The sequence below is a fragment of the Gastrolobium bilobum genome, unplaced genomic scaffold (assembly GCF_033153095.1).
Source record: "Gastrolobium bilobum isolate Gb01-03AN ecotype WA unplaced genomic scaffold, APGP_CSIRO_Gbil_v1 utg32284, whole genome shotgun sequence".
In the NCBI taxonomy this organism is placed as follows: domain Eukaryota; kingdom Viridiplantae; phylum Streptophyta; class Magnoliopsida; order Fabales; family Fabaceae; genus Gastrolobium; species Gastrolobium bilobum.
Window position 1 is genome coordinate 104,136 of NW_026895147.1, and position 20,570 is coordinate 124,705.

The window sequence follows — 20,570 nt, forward strand, 5'->3', positions numbered from 1 at the left end:
GCTATGATTGATGTTGAACAAGGGAAGCCCGAGTTAAGGATGAACGATGAGACCATCACCATAAATGTCTTTGATTCTATGAGACAATCTTCGGTCAAAGGTGATTGTTTCAGACTTGATTTTTTAGAAAAAGTGGTGAAAGAAGAGAAATCTTCTAGTCAGGAGCTTGCTGAAGAACTTGAGGTACATGATATTGTTCCTTTTGAGGAAGAAAAAAGTGTTGTGTCTGAGGTTCTTGAGAAGAAGGATTCTAACAAATAAGATAGTGCCCCAAAAGTAGAGTTAAAGGAGCTTCCTGAAACTCTTAAATACATTTTTCCCTTACCCGTTTAGAGTGTTCGCATATAGACGGATGCCGTTTGGTCTATGCAATGCACCTGCTACGTTTCAGAGGTGCATGCTCTCCATATTTTCTGACATGGTGGAGAAAACTCTTGAGGTATTTATGGATGATTTTTTAGTTTATGGCTCTTGTTTTGATTCATCCTTGTATAATCTAACTAATGTTTTTAAAAGATGCGAAGAAACTAATCTTGTACTTAACTGGGAAAAATGTCATTTTATGGTACAAGAGGGTATTGTGCTAGGAATGGGATTGAGGTTGATGAAGCAAAACTCATGTTAATTGAAAAAATTCCCCATCCTGTTAATATGACTAGTGTTAGAAGTTTTCTAGGACATGCTGGATTTTATAGGAGATTTATCAAAGACTTTTCTAAGATAGCTAAACCACTGAGCCAACTCTTAGTTAAGGATTCTGAATTTAACTTTGATGATGCATGTCTGAAATATTTTAATTTGTTGAAAGAAAAACTCACTACAACTCCCATCCTTGTAGCTCCTGATTGGAATTTACCTTTTGAGCTTATGTGTGATGCTAGTGCTTATGCCATTGGTGCAGTCCTTGGCCAACGTAAGAATAAATTGTTACACGTCATATACTATGCTAGCAAAATTTTAAATGAGGCACAAGTAAATTATGCCACAACTGAAAAAGAAATGCTAGTAGTAGTATATGCACTGGACAAATTTAGGTCTTATTTGTTGGGGTCCAAGGTAATTGTTTTTACTGACCACTCTGCTATCAAGTATTTGATGACTAAGCAGGATGCAAAGCCTCGTTTGCTAAGGTAGATGCTCTTGTTTCAAGAGTTTGAATTGGAGATCAGAGACAAGTCTGGTGTAGAAAACAAGGTGGCAGATCATTTATCAAGAATTCAGGAGAAGGAATTGCAAGATGGTTCGGAAAAAGAAATAAGTGACACCTTTCCTAAAGAGCGAGTGATGGCTATTTTTGTGCTTCCTTGGTTTGCGGACATTGCCAACTACAAAGTGATAAGAGAGTTGCCTCCTAACCTTACTAGGCAACAACATAAAAAATTTCTGTGGGAAGCAAGGAAATTTCATTGGGATGACCCTTACTTGTATTTTCAATATGCTAATGGAATTATAAGGAGGTGTGTGCCAGAGTTTGAAGTGCATGAGATCCTGTGGCATTGCCATGCATCATATTATGGAGGTCACTTTGGAGGTAATGGAACTGCTCAAAATATTTTACAGAGTGGTTATTATTGGCCTACATTGTTTAAAGGTGCTAGGGATTATGTTGAGAGGTGTAACAAGTGTCAAAGAGCTGGAAATATTTCCCCCAAGGATGAAATGCCTCTGAATAACATATTGGAGGTAGAACTTTTCGATGTGTGGGGAATAGATTTTATGGGGCCATTTCCCTCATCTTATTCCAACCAATATATCTTGGTGGCTATAGATTATGTATCTAAGTGGGTTGAGGCTGTTGCTCTTCCCACCAATGATGCTAAAGTTGTGGTGAACTTTCTGAGGAAGAACATATTCACTCGGTTTGGTGTTCCTAGAGCCATTATCAGTGATGGGGGGACACACTTTTGCAATAAGCAGTTTGATAGTTTGCTTGCAAAGTATGGAGTGAATCATAGGGTGGCTACACCTTACCATCCTCAAACCAGTGGACAAGTTGAAGTGTCCAACAGAGAGTTGAAGAGAATCCTTGAGAAGACTGTTGGAAATTCCTTGAAGGATTGGGCAGGCAAGCTCGATGATGCTCTTTGGGCATATAGAACTGCATTCAAGACTCCAATAGGTATGTCTCCTTATCAATTGGTATATGGGAAGTCTTGTCATTTGCCTGAAGAGTTCGAACATAAGGTTTTATGGGCTACCAAATTCTTGAATTTTGAACCAACAAAAGCTCTTCAGAAAAGATTACTGCAACTGGATGAGCTAGATGAGTTTCGATTATCTGCATATGAGAGTGCCCGAGTTTGTAAAGAAAAGACCAAGAAGTGGCATGATAAAAAGATAAGTCCTAAGGAATTTGAGCCAGGCCAACAAGTGTTACTGTACAATTCTCGTCTGAGACTGTTTCCAGGCAAGCTTAAGTCTAGGTGGGCTGGTCCGTTTGTGGTTAAGAAAGTATTTCCTTATGGATTAGTTGAGATATCTCCTTTGGATGAAGATAGACCTTTCAAAGTCAATGGAGCTAGACTCAAGTTTTATCAAGGAGGACCTGTGAGGAGAGACACTGAGGCTCTGTCTCTCAGAGAAAACAACACTTGAAAGAGGTAACCGTCAGGCTCGTGACGTTAAACAAGCGCTCATTGGGAGGCAACCCAATGTAGAGTCATCAAAAAAACTGGCGCTACCCGCACTAGTTTGGTGCTGTTGCAGCGCCGAAAAAATAAAAAACCCGAGAATTAGCACGAGACCCGCGCCAAAAAGTCAGCAAACTGGCGCTACCCGCGCCGATTTGACGCTATTGCAGCGCCGAAAAAGTAAAAAAAACAGAGAATTGGCGCGACATCCGCGCTAGTATGGCGCGACCCGCGCTAAGAAAGGAAAAAAAATAAAAGCGACCCGCGCGAGTTCCGCACCGGGTATAAAAAAATGGCGCGCTTCATTTGTCATTCATTTTCCCCCTCCCCATTTTTTTTTTTTGCATTCAGATTCTCTCAATTCTCTCATTTTTTTCCCTCACTTTCAACTGTTAGTGTTCTTCTCTCTTCTCATGGCTTCCCGAGTACATATTTTTTATTTCTTCTTTTTATTAGTTTTATGATTAGTTAGTATTTTCTGTTTAATTATTTTTCTGATTGTTAGTATTTATTTTCTTTTTAATTAATTTTCTGATTAGTTATTTGGTTAATTGTTTTGTTATTTTATTTTATTTTATTTTTTTAGTTAGTTAGTATTAGTTAATTTTTGTTTATAGTTAGTTACTGATTTTTCTCGCGCTTCTTGTATGTTGACTATTTGGTTTAAAGTATTGAGTTGTATGCTAAGATGGTACTCAGTTGAGATTGAGTACAACCTATCACCCTCATACTAACGAACAGACTGAGCGGACCATCCAGACATTGGAGGACATGTTAAGGGCTTGCCCTTCATAGCAAGGCTCAACATAGGATTGGTATCTACCATTGGTTGAGTTTTCGTACAACAATAGTTTTCATGCTAGCCTGGGCATGGCACCCAACGAGGCATTATACGTTAGGAGGTGTCATACTCTTACCTATTGGTTTGAGGTTAGAGATGAAGAGTTATTTGGCTTGAATTTTGTCCAAGATACTACCCAGCAGATTTAAATGATTATAGAGAAATTGAAGCAAGCATAGAGTCATCAAAAGAGTTACTATCACAATAAGCATAGGCTATTAGAGTTCCGTGAGGGTGAACACGTGTTTGTGAGACTTTCACTTGTCACCGGAGTTGGTTGTGCCCTCGAAGTGAGGAAGCTTAGCCCGAGATTCATTGGGCCATACCAGATACTTGATAAGGTAGGGCCGATTGCCTACCGACTTGCCTTACCTCTGAACTTGGCCAAAGTCCATGATGTGTTCCACGTGTCATAGCTGTGGAGATACATAGCTGATCCTTCGCACATTGTGCAACCGAATGATGTGGAAATACGGGAGAACCTTAAGACTCCCGTAGAACCACTCAAGATCCTCGATCGTGGCGAGAAAAAGCTAAGGAGCAAGATTATTTCTATGGTCAAAGTGCAATGTGTAACAGCCCGTTGTACACCAATATTGTTAACATTGATTATGATATTAAGCACAGTTACAATCACAACAGTTCATTTATAAAAATGCAAGTAAACTTTTTCCTTTTCATTACACGAGCATTTAAAATAATAATAAAATGTAATAAGTAAAAGCTGTGATCATAAATGCAATCTAAATGCGGAATAATTATAAATAATGCCTAACTATCATATAATGTTTCTCTCAAGTCACTAAGGGGTTCCCATAAACCCACTTAGCATAATTTTCATTTTACGGTTTTCACGTATCTAAACAAGTTTCAGTATTCTGTACATTGCGAGAGATCCGCATCCTACGAACCTCCCATCTTTTAGTATGTTATTATAGACTTAATTACATTTCCAAAAAGCTATCACACGCTCTATAAAATTCTCGTTTTCTCCGGTTATCACCGTTTGAAGTTGGACAAGCAAAGCTGCCAGCCAACCTCAAATAGGACACCAAATAGCCTCTACTCTTTCAACGATTATGGACAAACTACTCCATAAATTGCTCTCAAATTTTTTTATACAGTAAACTATACACCTCAAACTTTAATTTGACATATCATGGGCCTAATTTTACAATGAATTGAGGGAGAAATAAATTTCCCAAAATCGGTCTTCCAATAGCCCCTGCAGTAGGACTTCCATAACAGTCTGTACTCCAACGCCTCTACAGGTCTTCGTGCAACTCCAATGGCTACCAAATATTGACATAATATATTTGACATCTCAATATTCAAAATGGTGTATGGAACGTCTCAATTTGATTTCTGTGGAGGGAGATATGCTCTCCCAAAGTTCACCCAAAATCTGTCATTTTATAGAAAATTTGACATCATCTCCTTTGTTTATTCATACTGTCCCACTTTATCAAAAGTGTGTTATTATCCTCAAAAGGTACCTAATAGACATGGGTGAAACTCAAGGACCAGCAATTCCTTGGTGCTCTTACAACCCATAACAATTTATAGCAATTTACTAAATATATAAATCCTTTCTTACTTTATCAAACTTAAACTTATTTCAATCACATTAATCCATTTACATGCATTTTTCGCATTCAACATAAATTATATCCTAGAATAGGCCTATTTCCTCTTCATCATATATCATGCTTCAAGGCTACACAAGATCCAAATATTACAAATTACAATTCTCCAATTGAAGCATAATACAACACTTTCTCCAAATACAATACAATGAATAAACCTCAAATTATATCATTATACATATACAACTAGACTTAGGCAAAAAGATGGCATGAACAAATATGACTATGCATAAACGTAAATCCATTTACAATGTTCATGCCCTAAGTCTAGCCTACGCCAAAATGCTCTCAAAATGCAAAAAATGCTAACATCTTCAAGTACTCATGACGTGGGTCTCTTGCCCACGGCTCCGGTCCCACTGCTACTACTTGAAATAAGTGCCCCAATATGGGGTGAGATATACAAATATATCTCAGTAAGCCAGAGGTTCTGGAGATTACTCCGCCTAATGGCTCACTCAGATATAAATCAACAATATACTACAACAACCAAAGAGGGATAAAGCAAGGGATTTAGTGAAGTAGGGATGCATATGGAGTAAAAATACCATGAAGCTGGAATAGTCGATGCCAAAGCCACGCAACATCCAGCCTATTGGCCTCGGCATATACCCTACGGGTTCTCATCCAAGGAAGTGTTCCCAGAACATCAACCAAGGCACTCTCCATCCATATACACCCGAGACATTCCTAGAGTGCTCCTCAACGGATGACACTCCTTGACCCCAGGTCAACTAAAACTCTCTCATAGAGATCTATCCAGTGGAAGTCCTAACGCCCAAGGGCAACAGTCTACTGGCCAGAGACACGATACTTCCTATGTATCCACTATACATACATATATGCATGAGCATGTTATAACATATTATCAACGTACACCTCTAACCACTACCCCCAAGGGCATGGTGGAGCACACTCGGGGACTAACCCCAGTACCGAAGGATTACCTGATGGAAGCTTCCTCTCTTGGTAGCTTCAAAGCAAAATACCACCGAGCTTGATCCAACAAGAAATGCCTACATATAGGTCATTCCCATTTCAATTATAATCACATAATCACATCAACTTGGTTACTCAAGCATTCATGAATTTTTACATAAATAATCACCACAATCCTTTTGGTCAAGGACCAAAGGCAACCCACCAAGCTTATCGTTCCAAGTTCACGTCCGTGGGAGGCAACTTACAATGATCACACAAGGATCATCAACACAATGGTGCAACCAATTCAAAAGGCAAAGCAGCACAAGCCCTCCACACAATCCATAGGTTCAGCCAAATGGCCAATAAATACCAAACTATGTTCTAAATTTTATTTCAAGGTTTCAATGGCTTCACAAGCCCAACCGAACATCATTTCAAATGCTTAATCCCATTGAATCCCATCACAACACTATTTTCCTTAATTTCCCCATTATGACCGAAATGCACACACACACACACACACCTCCAATAACTATAAAACATCATTCTAAGACATCATTTTAAGACACTTTTATCTAATACACATTTTTAATTTGAAGCCTCTAACCATATCAATCCAAGCATGCAAACCCTAGGTCTTCAAATTTAAATTCAATGAATCAACCAATGAAATATTTGGAAACTTACCCACAATCAAGACCTAAGACTCCTCCAAGTGATATCCAAGCAATGACTTGATCAAACAACCCAAGAAGACCAAATCTCCTCACTTGGCTGCGAACTTGGGCGTGGTTTTTCTCCCAAATCAATGAGTTTCAAGCCTTAAAAGTACCATGGTTGTGTTTAGGAGGTTGTTTACTTAAAGATTGATGTAGGGCTTTGTTGATTTTGAGTGAGTATGGATGGTGTTTGGAGGGAAAGAAAATTCAACCAAAAACCTGCATAATGGAGGTGGAGGACGGGTTTGGAGAGAGAAAGGAGTGGAGAAGAACATGAATAGTGTTCATGCTATGTTGTCATCTTATAACTTAAGTGGGGTGAGTCCCACCGCCACCTCACGTGATTCAAACTAACTCAAATCTCCCGCTTAATCCACTAAACATCCATTAATTTCTAGACTATTTAGAAATCTAATTTTTAACATTAACCATTGTCCTGTAATTGTCCTTGATCAGATGAATCCGGAGTTTTCTAGTCATTCAGAGAAATCACAGTTTTAAGCTGTTATGTACGTTGTGGGCACGCTTCCCTAAAAACCCTAATTTCAATCAGTTTTCACCAGAAATCATATTTCCTAGTCCTATGTACCATTTATAACTTATTTCCAAACCTAGAGCTCAAAATTCATTCAGCATGCTTTACGGTGCAACTGTACCGCAATATTTTTATCGGATAAAAATACTATTCATCAAATTTCCAGAAACTTGCCTAACAACTCAATTTTTCGTTCTGAATCCATTTCTAGGGTTAGTTTTTCCATTTGAGACCTTCTACTCAATTTTCATTTCCTTGGGTTACGTGTTTTGCAATTTATCATTTTACCCTTCTTATGTATTTTTCCTTGAAATAAGGATTTTCGCTAATCTTACCTTTAAATTCACATTTTAATATATAATTATATGTTTAAGAAATATGAGGTGTTATACAATGGGAAGGAAGAACTCCAGAGAAGTGTACCAGGGAGTGGGAGGACGAGCTTCTCCGGGAATACCTCGACTTTAGGGACATGCATGTCTCTAATTTTACGAACAAAATTCTTAAAAGGTGGCTCGCTAAATTAGGAATTTAATAAGTTAAATACGATTTAAATAACTAATTCAATAATTGACTTTGGATAAATATAGAAAGATTATACTAATTATATTCAGTCACTTTTCAGAAGGAAAGTGCAAACACCGGGTATTTCTGAAAAGAAAAGATGGCTAAACAATCACACAAGAGGGGGGGTGAATTGTATGTTACTTGAAATTCAAGAAACAATTCAAAAATCAAATTTTTAACAAGTGTATCAACCAAAATCAATTTAAACAGAATGTAATCTTACTTTTCAATACAAAACATAATTAAAATGATTCTTATAACATCAATTCAGAGAGAATATGTATTTATAGGTGTCCTATGAGTTATTAGTTGTTTATAGTTATTGGGCATCAAAAAATTTGAATTTCTTTGAGTTTAAGTTACTAATAACAGAAAGTATTCGGATACTTATTCAAACCTAGAAAGTATTCGGATACTGTTCATTAGTAGGGGTGTTCACCAACTGATCCAAACTGATTCAAACCGCGGTGACCGAATCGAAAAACCGATAACCAAATAAATCGAAAACCGAAAAATCGAAAACCGAAAAATCGAAAACCGAAAAAAAATCACAAATTTTAATTGGATTGGATTAGTTTTCGGATTGGTAGATGAAAACTGATCCAATCCAAACTAATTCAATATATTAATTTTCCTCTACCTATATGGGTTTTCCCCCAATCATAGCCCAAAATTTTTTAAACCCAAGACCCACTAACCTATGAACTAAACCCAAGAAAAACATAGTCACATCTCATCAACAAAATTTCATCAGCTTCATATCTCATTGTCCAAAAAAAAAACTATATTATCGTTTACTGATGTTTTTGTATTTAAAAAAATTTACAAAGCCAATATATACAAATGATGTCATTTGCACAATAATCATTAAACAAATTTTAGGATTTTCAAAAAATTGAAAATCGATCCAATCCAAACCGAAAAAATTGGATCGAATCGGATCAGATTTGAAAAAAAATCTAAACCGAATAGATGATTACATGATCAAACCGAAGGGAGTGGATCAGATGATTTTTGCTTCCAAAACCGATCCAATCCAGACCGCGAACACCCCTATTCATTAGGTATTCGATTATTTTTCTACCCATAAAAGTATTTGATTACTTTGCAAAAAGTATTCAGATACTTTTATGCAGAAATCAGTTTTTAGCTGGTTTTTTAAAATTTAATGCATCTTTAAGATTTCTAGTGACTTCTAATATATGTATGATCATGTTTCACACTTGCATAACAACTCTTGATGTGTGTGAACGTTGTATGCATGATCAAAGTGAATATGTGTCACTTATATGAGTTTTTGGTTTATTTTTGCACTTCCAAGTTAAAAACTCAATCATATTAAGTTCTAAGACTCTTAATGTAATATATAACCAGTAAGTGCTTGAGTCTCCATTGATTTTCATAGTTTGAGTCTTCTAGTACTCCTTTTAGCTTGAAATCTTTGACTTGACCTTTGACTTTGCATATTTGAGTCTTCTCTTCATGGTTGCACTTTGTTATAGGCTTCTTGTATCATTTAGAACTTGTTTCCATTCTTTTCATTGAGAGCTTTCATGTTGAGCTATGTTGGTGCTTGTTGTTGCTTTGTTATCATCAAAACTTCATTAACATAGTCTTCTTGACCTATGATTCAACAATTTCACAGTATAAATAGATACTGACGAAGTAACTCAAAAAATAGTGATAAAAATATTAATATTCCTAGAAAAATATCTAGGTCAAGAATATGAAATGTGGGATGAAAATAATAAGCAGTGATGTCAGGAATGATACCAGCTATTTCGCAGTAGAAAATGCGTACCAGCAAAGTGTCTCAAAAAATAAAATAAAAATATGATAATTCCTAAAAAAAAAGGTCTAAGTTAAGAATATTAAGTTTGGAAGAAAAATAATTAGTAGAGCTGTTAGAACTAATATTGTTGATTAGTGGATACACTTATATAAATAGCTAAAGAGCACTAAACCCTAGGTGATATTTCTAACTCCCACACTTAGTCATATCCTCTCTTCTTCCTCACTAAGAAAGACCACCTTCCTCTTCCATGGAAAACACCAAAGAAGCCATATTTGTTCTTGTTTCTTCCACTTAAACACCATAGAACCTTGAAAGCAAACATCTTGTAGAGGAAAAATCCGTTCTTGGTGTGTTTAAGTTTATGTTTTAGAGAGGTTGAGGGATGTCCATCCTTGTTGGTGTTGGTAGAGCCATTTCTATACACTTTAGGGTACCAAGGAACCAAACTTGAAGAAAAAGAACCAACATTTCCTTGTGATTTTTGTGCACCATTTGGGCAGTGGTTTGGAACATCTTCAAAACCCTCAAAGTTCTCTCATTTTTCTATTTTCAAAGGCCTATAGGTAAACCCTCACCATTTTTTTTTGAAAATTCATGAATAAAGCTTTTTTTGAGACTTTAAAAAAAGGAAAACTTTGATGATTCAAGTTAAAGGTTGTTACTTTAAGTGTAATATGGTAGATTGAACTTCTTTTTGTAGGTAAATCGAAGGTTGGAACCTTGGAAGGTCAATGGAGCTCGAATTAAGCAAAAAAATCTATATTTTCGCATTTTTTCACAGGGGGTAATCGATTACCTTAGAGTGGTAATCCATTACCATGAAGGGTAATCGATTGCCTCTTGTATGGTAATCGATTACCTAGTGCAGCTGTGACAACAACACACTTATTTGGTAAAATCATGATGTCTCGAGCTACAGAGCTCTGAATTGAGTGATGTTTGAACCTATATGAAGCTAACATATAGGGCTATAATCGTGTAAAATTTCAGATCCATTTGATATGTAGATTAATTGTGGTTTGAATTTGAAGCTTCTATCTTGCTATTTAAAATTCAATTTGCAACAGTCACCTTGCGAAAAATATAATCGAAGTTATGCAACTCTGATTGAGACATAAAATATGTTTTTAGAAAGCTTAGGATGTCTATTTTAACATTTAAAAATCTTAGCATTTTTGATAAGGAGTTATAATTAAAGTTTTAAAAAGAGTAAACGCGGTTTTTTGCTTAGGGACTTTGGGAGAAGCCTGCAGACACTAAACGAAAAAGAAAACGTAGTTCAAATGTGATGAAAACTGGGAATCTGATTATTAATAATATTTTGGACATAAACAGACTGTGATTTTGCTGTTTGGTAACCCGTGAATTGCTTTTTGGACTTTTGAGCTTGAGTACACTACTAGACATGTAAGTTTCATGTTCTCAAGGTGAATCCTCATTTGTTCCACCATTTTCCAAGAGGAGGATGGTAGTTTTAAGTGGTATATTTTCTTACCTGTTATCTGAGATGTTGAAACGATACACTCTTATTTATGTATGTTATGTGGTGTATTACACACAAGATGGTTAATACATAAGTGTAGTGTAGAGCTGCACAATATTGTATTCCCTGAGTGTGGGTATAAGGAAAGAGCTTATACTTCTTATGTATGTAGCAGACGTGTGTAAATCATACCGTTATCTAGCTAGTAGACTTGTTAGCACATATGCATGATATATATATGTTGCTGCATCATATGGATATTATTACTGTTAAATTGTTATTTTTGAACTGTTATACCGAAGTGAGCTTGGGGCGGAGGAACTCTTAGAGAAAATTTGCTTACTGATATTTCTGTTATAGATCTCACCCCTTCTAGGGTACATTTTCAGGTGCAGATGTCCATGAGATAAGGCAAGAGGCTGGAGTAGAGTTATTTGAGATGCATGTTTTATTTAGATTATTATGGATATGATTATTGCACCGTGACATGTTTATTATGACTTTATGTTTTTACCAGACTATATATGTTTTATTTGTTTCTAGAGCTTAGGGGTTGTCCATGCCTTTGATTTATTTTTGTTATAGTTGAACATGTGTATTTTTGTTACCAGACTATTTATGATATTGAAGAATTTCAGGAATTCTATTATGGTTTTGCAATTACATAAGGATGTAGATGGATTTTATATTGCTATGTTAATAAAGAAAAAATGATCTTGAATGTGTACAAACTTAATTTATTTTAGCTTCCGCATTTAATTGAGCTGCGCATAATACCGTAATATGATAACAATCTGGATGAATACAGGGTGTTACAGGAAGAGCCATAAAATGAAGGTGAGACAGATTCAGAACATCCAGAAGTCCAAGGTGAAATAGAAGAACCGGGTTCCGAGGAATAATCTCAAACTTGGCAACCTGTCCTAGTTAGATGCCCTTCCACCAGATATCCCGTAGACGAGTACACAATAGTTGTTGAAAAAAGGAGAGCCTCAGATTTATGAAGAGGCAGTGACCAGTGTTGAAAAGGAAGAGTGGGAGAAAGCCATGCAAGATAAGATGAAATCCTTATATGAGAATCACATCATTGATCTAGTTGAGCTACCAGAAGGCAGACGGGCTTTGAAGAACAAATGGGTATACAAACTTAAGATGTAGGAGAACAACCCAAAGTCGAGGTATAAAGCCCGGATTATGGTGAAAGATTTCAATAAGAAGAAAGGCATAGATTTTGAGGAGATATTCTCACCAGTGGTGAAGATGAAGTCAATCCGAACTGTTCTAGGCATAGCGGCCACTCCAGACTTGGAGGTCGAACATCTGAACGTGAACACAGCTTTTCTTCATGGAGACTTGGAAGAAGAAATTTACATGGAGCAGCCCGAAGATTTTAAAGTTCGAGGTAAAGAACATTTGTCATGCCAACTTAAAAAGAGCCTGTACGACCTGAAGCAAGCACCCTGGCAGTGTTACAGAAAGTTCGAGTCCTTCATAACTTAGCACGACTTCAAGAAGACTTAAGCATATCACTGTGTTTTTATCAAGAGGTATGATACTGACTTCATCATCCTCTTGCTCTACGTAGATAGCACGCTAATAGAGGAGAAAGACAAGACGAAGATTAATGCCCTCAAGAAAGCCTTGAGCAAGTCATTCGCTATGAAGGATCTCGGCCTAGCAAGATAGATTCTCAGGATGAAGTTTGTTCGGGATCGCTTAAAGAAGTTGTTGTGGCTATCTCAGGAGAAGCACATAGGGAAAATCCTAAAGAGGTTCTACGTGGATCAATCCAAGACGGTCAATACTCCTCTGGCTGGACACTTCAAGTTGAGTTAGAAGTAAGGTCTAACCAGGGATGAAGAAAGAGACGAGATGTCAAAGGTTCTATATCACTCAGTTGTAGGCAGTTTTATGTATGCCTTGATATGCACAAGGCCCGACCTTGCTCATGCAATAGGGGTTGTAGACAGGTTTTTGTCGAACCCAGGAAGGGAGCATTGGGATGCCGTTAGGTGGATATTCAGATATCTTAAAGGTATGGTTATCAGATGTTTGTACTTTGGGAGAGGAAAACTCGAGTTAAAAGCTTACTCGGATGCCGACCTGAGTGGAGATGACAACTCGAGGAAGTCAACCACATGTTACCTGACTACCTTTGCAGGGAAGCTATTTCTTAGTAGTCAAAACTTCAAAAGTGTGTATCTACTACCAAGGCCGTGTACATTGCTACTACTAAGGAAAACAAGGAGCTAGTATGGATGAAGAGTTTTCTACAGGAGCTTAGCTATAGTCAGGAGAAGTATGTGCTAAAGTGTGATAAGCAGAGTGCTATACACTTAGCGAAGAACTCAACATTCCATGCACGATCAAAGCACATAGATGTGTGGAACCATTAGATCTGAGATGTGATAGAAGAAAAGTTTCTGTAGCTCGACAAAGTCTATACCAACTTGAACTGGTCGAACATGATGACCAAGACAGTTCGAACATGGAAGTTTGAAGATTGTTGTGACAGTATCAGGTTGACTACCCTGGCTCCTTATCTTGGATGAAGGGGAGCTTGAATATTCTCCCTCAAGGGCATGAAAGGGGAGATTTGTTGGGTGCGTGGCCCATGATGGACCGACCCAAATTAAATGGGTGCCCTAATCTCTTTTATAAGAGATGCTTAGATGTTGATTTGTCACAGAGAGCGAAAAAGAAGAAGAAAAAGAAGAAGAAGAAACGTTAAGGAGAAAAGCGCAAGTCAGAGACGAAGATTCTCTGTGGAAGAAACCCAGTGCCATCGCTGAAGAAGAAGAATACCTTGTAGAGTAGGATTCTCTATCCCCTTTACAGAGAACACTTGTGTGAGGCACTTGTGAGTAGATCCATCCTTGGGAGGGTGAAGTCCTCTAGTTATTGAGCCAGAGAGAATATTTTGTAAATCCCATTTTTTATAGTGGACGATTTTCTGGACTTGGTCCCGTGGTTTTTACTCTTCACATCGAAGAGGTTTTCCACGTTAAAATTCTTGGTATTCTCTTCCTCCCAATCTCTATTTTTGATTTTTTGTTATTGTTCACTGTCGCTTTCGCAAGCTGACTTGGGGAAGGCCGAGTTGATTAACATCGAGGCTGAGCTAAAAATTGTCGGGCTCCGAGACACAACACTGGTATCAAAGCTGTTAGATCAAGGGCTCTGTGAGGTCAGAGATAGAGGGTGTAGTAGTGCATGATGGTGATATGTTCAAAGTCATTGCGGAGAACTACTCATATTGGAAATCCATGAGTGGGTGAAGTCTCACATTGGTTAAGAATGAACTAAGTGAGCATCATATAAGTGGAAGAACCCATGCACCTAATGCCTTAAGGTTTTGGGTTTGATTATGGTGTTCTGAGCACACTTAATGTTGTTGTTCCCTTGGCCCATGGTTGGTTGTCTCTTCCAGCCATGAGCTCCTCGTGCACGACCCAACAAGTGGTATCATAGCCAATGGTGGATTGAATTATGGTGATCCGAGTATTTGAAGATATGGGAGACCAAGGTCTTGATGAGTATAGCCAAGCCTTGATGATTGATGAACCCCATAATACTCAAAGAAGCAACTTCTGCTTGAGAGAGAAAGAATAAGGGCCTACGCCTCACACTTGAGGGGGAGATGTTGAGGAATCCAAGTGTGAGTGGGTGAAGTCCCACATCGGTTAAGAATGGATAAGTGAGCTACATATAAGTGGAAGGACTCATGCACCTAATGCCTTAAGGTTTTGGATTTGATTGTTGTGTTCCGAGCCCACTTAATGTTGCTACTCACTTGGTCCATAATTGGCGGTCTTTTCCCGCTATGAGCTCCCCGTGCAAGGCCCAACAATTTAGACATCTCAATTAAACCCAAAATCTTAATGTATTAGATGCATGAATCCTTCCAATTATAGATTACTCACTGTAACCCCCGCAACAATATTACCTATATGAATCACTAAGTAACTCTTTCATTATTTCAAATTCAAACATAGCAGTGGTTTAAACAAATTGCAGGTCTAGAAAACCATGAAATTCATTATTCCAAGTGGGCTCGTTTTGTAACACCCTCAATATTTTATATGTACGAAAATTTTAATTTGCTAAAAATTTTATAGAATAATGTAACATTGTATTATACAAAGAATTATATATATATATATATATATATATATATATATATATATAAAATTTACGGTGGCTTTCAAATTGATGTTTGAACTTAATTTGAATTAATTACGATAATTTTATACACACAAGTTTTGTAATATTATATAGTACCCTCATTTTTTGTGTGCAGGGAACTGAACGTAAAATCACCATCATTTTGTTATCAAAAAAAAAAAAAAAATCACCATCATTTTTTGTGTGCAGGGAACTGAACGTAAAATCACCATTGATTTTGGTATAATACCTTTTTGAAAAGCAAACAGGAAACAGAAAAACAAAATTGGTATAATACCTTTGATGACATTTTTACACACACACATATATATATATAGTCATAATCCTTTGATACCGGTGTCAAATTTAAAGTTTGACACCTTATCTAAGAGCCGTTATATCAAACAAGATCAATGACTCTGATTTGTAAACATGTGACACCATTGATCTTTTTTGATCTAATGGCTCTTAGATGAGGTGTTAAACTTCAAATTTGACACCGGTGTCAAAAGAACCTACCTCATATATATATATATATATATATATATATATATATATATATATATATATATATATATGGGCTTATCGTTTCTCAAGCTGCTTGTTATAATTTTATCTGTGGCTACTAAATCATAACCGTACAAAAATAGATCAATGATGATAAAGGAAGAGAGAGAAAAAAGGAATCATAACCATTCAAAGACGAATCAATTAATATAAGGAAATAAATAAACAAAACAACGTAGTTTTGAGGTGGTCGGAGATAAACTTATCTCAAGTTGTCTGAGAAATATTTTTTCATATATATATATATATATATATATATATATATATATATATATATATATATAGGTAAAATCATTTCTATGGCCGCTTTACGTACAACAATGACATGTGTATGGTTATGATTCTCCACATTTAATCTTTTCATATTTTGTATGATTATGATTCCCCATATTTAATAATTTCACGTATATATATTGATTATCATTTATTGAGGATTAATATTAATTAATAATTTTAATTTTCAATAAATAATAACCGTTGATTGACGAAAATCAAAGGTTAGGATTGTGTGTCAAATTTCAAAATTTGACACCGATGTCAAAGGATCCTATCCCTGTACACACACACATATGGGTACAATATTGTAACAACCAAGTAATATTACTATTAATCAATTTTACTGTTAGATCAATTATGATGATCTAACGGTTATATTTATTTCCGTTATTGTATGGTTATGATTTCCTATATTTAATGTGAAAGCATTAAATATGAGAAATCATAACCACACAAAGGTGAAAATAAATATAAAGTATTAAATATGGGAAATCATAACCATACAAAGATGAAAATAAAATATAACCGTTGGATTCGCATAATCGATCTAGCGGTGAAATTGATTAGTAGTAACACTAATTGGTTGTTATAATATTCTTTTCCATATATATATAGTTGAGGTTGTAAAGAAAAAAATTTAATCGTAACTTGCCCTTATATATAGAGAGAAAGATAAAAAAAAAATATATTTCTCAAGCAGTTTGAGATATATTTATCTTCGTCCATCCAAAAATTATATCATTTTATTTATTTATTTTCATATATTAATTTATTCACCTTTGAATGGTTATGATTCCATTTTTTTCACTCTTCCTTTATCACCATTGATCCATCTTTGTATGGTTACGATTTAGTAGCCGGAGATAAAGTTATCTCAAGCAACTTGAGAAATGATAAGCCCATATATATATATATATATATATATATATATAAATATATATATATATAAATATATATATAGGTGTTGGGACTCACGGCAAGTGCACCGATTGTACAAGTAATAAAGTGTTCAAGTAAGAGATTGTTCCCACGAGGATTAAGGTTCAAGCACTACTTCACTATTGCAACTTAAGTTGGACAATCAAAACTGGATTTGTAATAGGATTTGAATTGAAATTTAAATATTGAAACTAACTACTCGCAAGAATTTAAAAGCAAGAAATTAAAGATTTGATTTAACTAATATAAAAGAACGTAGCTAGGGTTTCGATTTCCTTCAACCTCTCTATTACGTTTGAATTCTTTGTTTAAGTTAATCGTCCTTAATATCAATCTAATCGATTCTTTCTTATGTAATTAGGGCTCAATCCCTTGTTACCCTAAACCTTTACAATCTTGCAAGAACCCTAGTTCTACGGTTATTCCCAAGAAGGTAAGCATTAAGTTCAAGAACCATAAATATTACGTAAACTCTATGTCTATCCCTAGAATCATAAAGCTTACGATGAAATTATCAGATACAGATCACACACCCAACATTCCTATTGTCATGCATTTACCTAAAATCAATATATAAGATTCAAGCTTATATAAAGCATAAAAAATAGATAATTTCATTCATGATAAAAAGGAAAATTAACTTAGCGAATTGTTCAAAACATAATAAATTGATTGAATTCCATCTAACCCTAACTACTAAAAGACTTAGCCGGACATAGCAATATCAAGAACGAAAGAAAATAGAAAAGCTTCCCCAAACTCCATAGATGATTGGTGAATCTTCAATATCTCCAGCGAAAACTTGATTTTGATCCGTCTCCGCCGCTCACGAACATGAACTGGGGATTTCTCTGCGTTTCCTCTGTCTCCGAGTACCAAGTACCAAGAACTCTTTTAGAATGTGAAAAACTTTTTGATTCTGCCCCAAAATGTGTTTTTAAGGGCAAAGAATTCGTGCCTTAGGTGGATACTTCAAGTGGGCCTAAGTTGGGTCTTTCGGGGCGCTTAAGCCTGAATTTGGTGGCTTAAGCCTACTGATGGGCACTTAAGCCTGAATTTGTGCGCTTAAGCGCCCTCTTTGAATAGAAACTTTTACATGCAGCAAGCTTAAGCCTCGTTTTGGGGGCGTAAGCCCCCTCGCACAGAAACTTGGGAGCTTAAGCTCCGAAATAGGAGCTTAAGCCTCCTCTTCAACAACTTGAAACTTCTTGATTTTCTTTAGATAGATCCTCTTTTCTTCTAGTTTGGATCTCTATCTATCATATCTTCATATTTGCTTCCATTTATCTTCAAATCCCTTCAAAATAGCAAATATACTATATTTAATCCATAATTCATAAAGTTCATGATTTTATGTCAATAAACCCTAGATTTTATTTATTTAACTTGATAATTCATATGATTTTAGTCTATAAAACAAGATAAACTAAAGGTTTATGAAACAATTTCCAGATTTGAACATTGCTGTCCTTAGCAATTAATTAGAATAAAACTATGGGAAAAGTGGAGACGGCTGATTATACTTAATGAATAACAAACAGGAGACTGATCACAGTAAGATATCAGAGCATTCAGACTTGATAAAAATCAATGACACATCAATCTCAAGCAAACATTCGTAATTCTCTAGTCATAGAATAATAACATATGTTCTCAAAATAAAGAGTAATACATTTCAATTTCACAACACCCTCTCACTGGCATTTTCAATTATTCACTCACACTCAAGTGTTTGAGGGTATGTGTCTCACTCTTATTTCACTGAATTAACACTACCATAAGCTTGTTTATATTCTCACTGTCCACAGCCTAATTGGTATACAAAGTCAATCAAGAGGTCTTTGTTAAGGTTGTAATGTGGCTTAGGTAAAAGGGAAAGAATTATCTGGGTAAGTGGCTTACTGATCAAAAGTCAAACTCAAAGAGGAACTAATATAATATTTCAACACTTTAGTAAACAGAATTTTTCTTACTTGCTTTCTCCTCTTTTCTTCTTCCACTTATCCATATGACATGAATCTTTTCTTTCTTTTCCTTTTGTTTTTCTTTTTCTGTTTTTGTACAGATACATAATTCAACCTTTTTCTTTTCATTTCTTTTCCACCACTTTTTGGCTTTTTCCTCTTTTCACCTTTTCTTCCATACACTAGAGTTTGATTTTTTTCTTTTTGTTTCAATCATATCTAGTTCCTCATTCAAATTTGAAATTCAATCAGTTCAGGTGAGGATGTGTATGCAGTGGCTATTCATAATATAATGTCAATGAATAAATAGGCCTAGGCTCAAGGGGTTTCAACTAAGGATAAACATCCGGTGGCTATTTGGCTATCTAGCTTTTAGAAAGAACTGCCTTTATCATTTCAACAATTATATACCACAGACCATCTCAAGGAGAAACAAAACAAGTTCTAGAGTGATTCATACAGTGAAGTTCACACCACAAAAAAAATAATTTCTGTTTAGGCTCAAAGCTCTCGGCTAAGGTGTGAGACTTATTTTCCACTCTTTATCTGATCACCCTAGTTATTCTTCTCTTATTCCAGTGAACTATGAAGCATGCTTGACTGACGCTCATTTATGTGTGAAAATAATTTTACATCATCATACTCTTAATCTCAACTATCATACAATTTTCTGTAATTATTCACTATGCATACATATTAAGCACAATGGAACTTAAAAACAAAGAATTCACTATCTTAAAGAAATGTCACTAAATTTTTAGTGACTTAGGATGGATGGGGACTTAAAACTAATTTGGAAACTTTAAAATTTTAAAGTAAACTAATATAATTGAAAACTTAAAAGCAAACTAATAACAGTCTAAAATTTAAAGCAAGCTAATACTAAATCAAAATAAATTACTAAAGTAATATGAAATTAAATTGAGAGATCTCCCCTGAATCATTGCATTTGCATATTGGGTATTTCTGTGTAATCTGAATTATTTCCTTCCGACCATGTGAAGTTTGTGGTATGATGAATTGCATGGTACCCATTCCCAGATTTAAATCTTGCTGTCCTTAGCAATTAATTTAAATCTAAAAAAATACTGAGCAATAAATCAGAAATTATAATACTGTATTCTGCACATATGTCAGAGAATGAACTACGTCAGCATGTCCTAGATCCACAAAATATCATAGTTATGTCAAGATCAGTCTCAATATACATCCATATCATCATCTACTAACATCAGCAAAATATTCATCAAAATAAACGAAACAAAATGTAAAAGTCTAAAAACTGATATGAGGGTCAATCCTCCTCCATATCAGTGGTAGGTGCAGTGTCCTGAAAAATTAGAAAAATTCCCAAGTCAATATGCCTTCCACAAAAACAATTCCCAGATTTGGGTTAAGATGTAATCTGAAAATAATAGTGAGTATATGGAACCGAGATACTTAACAGCATGCATAATGTCAATAATGAGCGCGTTTTAGCGCAGTAATGCGCGCTTAAGCTCTGTACATCGTGCTTAAGC